Below are 6,253 nucleotides of genomic sequence, written 5' to 3' on the forward strand. Positions count from 1 at the left end.
CTCTTTGAAGCTGGTCATTCTGGAGTAAAAGAAAATTGGAGAAAGTAGAGGCAAAACAGCTCCATAAGGCAGTCTTCTTTAAAAAGGTCACACTTGCTACACTAACTACAGTGAGTCATTCCAGGCATTTCCTAGTCAAAGAGAGGAAACGCTGGAATTTTCCCATCCCAGGGGCTGCACAAGGCTTTATCCCTGTATTCACCGAGACTTCCAGGGCAGGCAGATCTCCCATTTCTCAGGCACAGGGAGAAAATGAGGCACAGCAGGTCTCGGTGAAGTTTCGGAAGTGCCTGGTGAAAGCAGCTGCCCCATTTCCCTAGGGTTTCCATACATCTCTGTAAAAATCTTCCTGTTGTTTTGAAAGATCACACTGTCACAAACCACAGTTACATGGGCAAGCATCAGAAAACAACCGCAGAAGTCTTGCGGTCAGAAGAGCTGATTTCAAGATTTCACACGGTCTTCTTTGCTGGTAAAGTTTTCCTAAAAGTTACCCTGCTGGCTCAGCTGTGATGACCTGGGATCATTTGTTTTTCAGACCCATTTCCTGTCTTTGTTTAAATGCATTGCTTTTTGTTGCTATTAATAGCAGTTATGTTAAATACTTACTTTAGATAGGGGATGAGGAGCAAAGAGGAGGGGATCTTACTGCCACCCGTTAGAACTCTAGATTTTCCATTTATTACTGGTACTGACTTCAATAATACAAAGCTTTTTTTTATTATTATCTCACAGTAATAATATGATCTATTTTGCTTAAGGTGAATGGTGATACTCAGACAGGAAGAATTAGTAACAAAGAAAAGATAAAGCTTTAAATTATAGAAACAACTTCTGCGGTTTCTCTCTGTAATACCTTTTAAGTCCAGAGGGACCATTATGATCACCTATATGCCAAGAATTTTTATACTGTGCTTTTTGATATATAGGGTCTTGAGCAACACACCATTTCTTTTTACCATTGCTCTTGAGCATTATTTTTGAAGGACATTTACAAACCATGTATAGAAATATTCCCACACTTCGGGACATGCTTACAAAGTAAGATATTAGAGGTACAGCGGTTCTTCTTAGAATAAAAAGTTTTTTGTGTTTTTGGAGTAATATCAGTGACTGAAATCAGCACAAAGAAAAGTTTGTCAGTCTGCAGTATTTTTTGTGTGTTTGAAAAGCTCTGTAGCATCCTTAATGAGCCCTTATTCTTGCTTTAACATCTGGAGTAGAACTAACTATTTCAGCGTTTAGTGAGAAAAGTTACAGCAGAGTTAAGTAGTTATCTGGCTGTCCATAACTCTACCCACTGATGTTCGGGACTGGAGGGAAAACATCCCGAGAATTACCAACCCCAACAGCTCATTTTTACAGTTTGCTATCACAAGTTAAAACATATCACTGATTAGGAGAGTAGTAATACTGTCAAGAACCAGATTAAATTCGGGGTTTGTTGAATAGAAAAGACAAATGAAGAGAAAGGAAAAAACAGACAATCCATTCCCACGTTCATTCTAGTGTCTGGGTGACCTAGTGAGCACCTATGGCAGCGAATGAATTGTCCCCTTCTGCAGATAAAGGGCTAAAAAGCTTATTGTTCTTTGTGCTCACTAAACGAGGGCTGAGGCGATCCATAAGAGAATGAGAGTGCCAGGAAACATGCTGAGTTGTTATACTGCCTTCAACAGTTTCTCTCCAAAGCCTCTTTTATAAGCAACACAGCGGTAACTTTATTTTTGAAATATATTTATCCACCACTATTGTTAAATGTGCCCTGAGAATCTTTGTTTTCCAGAGGGATGAGACCATCAGCTTCCACATATCAACAAACGAGGAGAGAGAAAGCTTTTTTTGTTAGGATACGGTGCCACTTTTTATGGGGGTGAATGCTGGAGGTGCAAGGAACTGAATTCTGCCATTTAATTAGTAATCAGCAATGATCTGTCAGTCAGAGTTACTGTAATTCATGAACTGTTAAGTCAAAGCAGAAATGGCAAGTAATTAGACTGTATCCATTAGAGCTTCTCTAGCACTTGCTCATACAGCTAGGGTTTCAATCTGAGAAAGAACTGGATGTGTGAAACTCCTTAATATATTCAGCTTTTTAATTAGCAATCAGTGCTGATTTGCCAGCCATACCAACTCTAATGCATGAGCCATTGAAACACGGGGAAAAAGACACATTTCCAAAATCCGTTATGCTTATATTTACATTCCCTTCAGGCTGAAACACTGGAGGAACCACTGAAATATCATCTTTGCCGTTATAGAGCAGCAGAAAGCATGTAGGAGCTTACAATCCAAGATAGCCAATAAATTACTGACTGTTTGGGTAAAGACAGAAGTTGAATATTTATGAGTGCATCAGTGCTGAGAGGTAGTCAGTATCTCCAAACACCGACAAACAAACATTACCATTTAAACTGTACGTGAAACAAAATATTCAAGAGCTCAGGTAATACAATTTATACTCTAGTCGATCCCAAAGAATCCATAAATAGATTGATGGCATGCTTACTAGGCTGTTGTGCTTTCCTCGATCTCCGGAATGGGAAGGTGGTGCTGGAAGGGAGATGCAAGTCATCCTTGATCTGATCTTCACAGGTACAAGAAAAACATGAGCTGCCTTTGCTTGTGCAGCTGAACTGAGCCTGCTTCTGGGCTTTGATGGGCTCAAGGCTTAATTCTCCCCTAATAAGGGGGTGCTGTGAGCTGAGCAGCAAAGCTGGGCTCTCCAATTCTCATTAGGCCAAATCATTAGGCCAAAAGTCACCTCCTTCTTCCCTGGCCCTCCAAGAAATTGAGATGCCCGAGGGAGAGGGGCAAACGAGAGGTATAAAGGTTCTTCTCTTTCTACTGATATTTATATTAATATCAGAACTTTAACTGCTTAATTTCCCAAATATACTATCCCTATATAGGGTAAAAATAGAGTAAAAACAAAAGAATGCTTCACATCTTTTTGTAATTATTTTTTTCTTTCAACAGAGGGTAGCTCCCACTACAGTCCCACTATAGTCTCCAAAATTAGAGTCATGATATGAAACAGCTGATAAAAGCACCAAGACAACTTAAACTAATTACAATTTGCAGGTAGAGCGGTAATTGCACTTGTGACTGCCTAAATTGGGCATACAAATGCATGGTTGCATTTGTATAGAGACTCTCATAGAATAGTCTGTGCCAGCTGAAAATTCAGCCCTAAATAGTGGTAATGTTCTTATCTAAAAATGACTTTTGTTTGCCTAACGTCTGACAGTGTTAAATCTATTTCACTAGACGTTTAATTAGTTTGTTTTCATGGTGTTCTCATTTCCATTTCAGCTTTCGTATACTGATGGGAGAGAGCAGGTTTCTGGCTCGGCGCTTCAAAACCAGTCCCAAGGCAAAGAACATGGCACCAGTTTGCCACCACCCTTCCAATGTCAGCTGCACGGAGCATTCAGCCAACATTTTAAGCTCTCAACAGCTTTTGTGTTTTTAAAGTACGTTCTAGCTAGCCCCTGTTTTGTCTCTGATGGCTGGCTTTCAGAGGTTGTAAACATCCATCTCACAGTGGAGTTTTCAGTTCCTATTTTTGAAGCAGCAACTATTTTTCTGCAAAATACAGGTCAAGCCATCCCGTTGAATCTACAACGCATTCACAAACAGGTGCTCTCAAGCAGCTGTAATTTCTCTCCCTTTTCTCTTTGAACAAAAACCTGTAAAAGATTAATTATCTTAGTCCATAAATGCTTTAATAGCTTCCAGTGAGTTTATAAATTATAGGTGTAGATTTGTGAAAGGCTGGATTTGCACAAGCCCAGGCTAAGCTAAGAAGTCCCCATGATTCAGATATCAACAGAAGAGTTTGGTTTCAGCCAGTGTTCCAGGCTTCCTGCAGGCTCATGGCCAATTGCTGCCTTCTTAGCATCCCACTGGTTTCTTTTTGTTTCATTTTTAAGTGTTTTAAGCAAGCAAACACTGTTTCTTCCCTATATATCACCCTGCCTGAGTACAAGCTCTAGTCTACATGCTCCCTCCAAACTACCACCCAATACCAATACAGGCTTCTTAAACGTTAAATGTGGTTTACAAAGTATAAACAACTTCTGAGCCATATTCCATGTTCCAGCTTGTAACAAGGGTAGGTTGACAACACAATCCATGATTTTCTCAAAATGTCAAAAAGCATAAACTCCATGGCAATGCGCATATTTGTAGTGTCTTTTCTTCTGGAAGCACCACTACCCAGAACTTCGAGATACACATGCCAAGAGGGGAAGAGAGCAAGCCCACTGCTAGAAAGCTGTATTCGCTTTGTGAGTTTGGATGAATCGCTCTGAACAGCGAGACATCCCCCCTAACAACACCCACTCAACAGCTTTTTTTCTGACTCTGGAATGCTCCCGTAACACAGAAAGCTCACTTCCAACTCCACATCCTGTTCTGTTTCGAACCCAAAGGTTCTTGCTGCTCTGTGACAGCTGTGAAGCTAATAAGCACACGCTCCACTTTGCTATCCACTTTGTCATCAGAAGCACTGAACAGACCTCCGTGGAACCCCACTAACTATGACTACAGCAGATACTGATGAGGTTTGTTATCCGATGTGTAGAGGTATTCACTCACTAGTAGTTCCCCCTCTGATAGCAAACATCTAATACTGTCAGCATGACCATCCCTTGCTACATTTGACCAGATAATTCCTTTTTTTTTTTCCCCTATTGCATTCAAAGGACTTGTTACACTGCTCTAGGTAATCAGATTGAGAATATGAGAGAAAAGTGATCAAATCAACAAGAATATGAATTATTACCTTGTTATTTTTAAACAAAAATCTGTTTTCACATCTGTCTCACTGAAAAACTGCTGGTCCTCTTAACAACCAATACCGAAAAAGCAATTAAGGGCTTTCAGCACAAACCTGAGATCCACAGTGGTGGCTACACTCACAAATTTCTCACAAATTTGGGAGCAAATGTGCCTTCAATTAACTGCTATATCACCTTGGAGTGGCATCACCTTGGAGTGCAGTCAAAAAGCAGTAGATAGAGCTAATGAATACAAAAAGCAGGAGATAAAGCTAATGAATACTTTGTTTTAAATTACCTCGTTTAATGGCAGTGAGACTACGCTGCCATTATTTTCTTAGTCCTAACAAAAGATTTTATAGATATATTTTTAAGTCATTTCAACCTGAAGCTGAGGCTTGACATAACATGTTAAGGTAAGGACGTGTCCAAAATGCAAGAGGGTAGAGTCACCCTGAAGGTGACTTGTTCTTCAACTTAAGAAGCCAGGAAGTCTGAGCAGGGTTAGAACTAGGATAATAGTGCTGCTGCTAGTTTGTGAAATATCTAGGTTCACACACCAACTATATAAAGTTTTACAGTGAAAAGTAAAAGCCGCATCTACAATTAAAGAGAAGATCAAAAACAGTTGTATGAGCCAGAGAACAAATTCTGCAAGAACTTGTTTATCTGGAATTCACTAGGCTGAAAATGCCCTTCCAAACAACAAGAAACCAAAACTGGTGGTTGATAGTTTCAGCATAGTATTTATTGGTTTCTTTCCTAGAGATATTTATTCCATTACATAAGTGTCAGTGCATATTTTGTTTAGATGTTTGCTTTGAATGGATAAAGACAAAACACCCATGGATATACATCCAGTGAAAGAAAGTAGAATAGCAAACATACTAAGAAAATAAAAGGTTCAGTTTGGCAGATTCAGGCCTACCCAGCTGTATACCTTGTTAAAAATAGCTATATACTTTATTAGAGTACATTTGTAGGCTGCAACTCTTTTTTTTTTAAGCAGAAATACAGACTTTCATAAAATCCTCTTCAGCAAAACCATAAGCAGTGTTATTTTAACCAGTTTATTTACATCACTTGGATTGGCAAAAAGATATAAAAAACTGTTTACAGTCTGACAGATTCAGAAACATCACTAATTACATATAGACATAAGACAGGACACTGGCGGTTGAGAAGATACCAGAAGTTTAAAACTCCTGCTGATATAGACAGTTAAACCGTTAAAGAAATGCAGAAATATACATATTTAGACGGTTCCTGAGATAGCATTGAATCATATTGACTCTTGAGAGGAGATGTAGTTATGAAGGACAACACAGATACATGGGAAAGCCAGATAAAAGCCTTAGGAGTACACTTGAAATTTAGCACACCGAAACCAGGACCTTAAATTACAATGTCACACCAATAATCTCAATGCATTAAATAGTGAGCTGTTAACCAGCTGTTAATTGTATTTA

Source organism: Netta rufina (genome assembly GCF_964035555.1).
Source record: "Netta rufina genome assembly, chromosome: 9".
Lineage (NCBI taxonomy): Eukaryota > Metazoa > Chordata > Aves > Anseriformes > Anatidae > Netta > Netta rufina.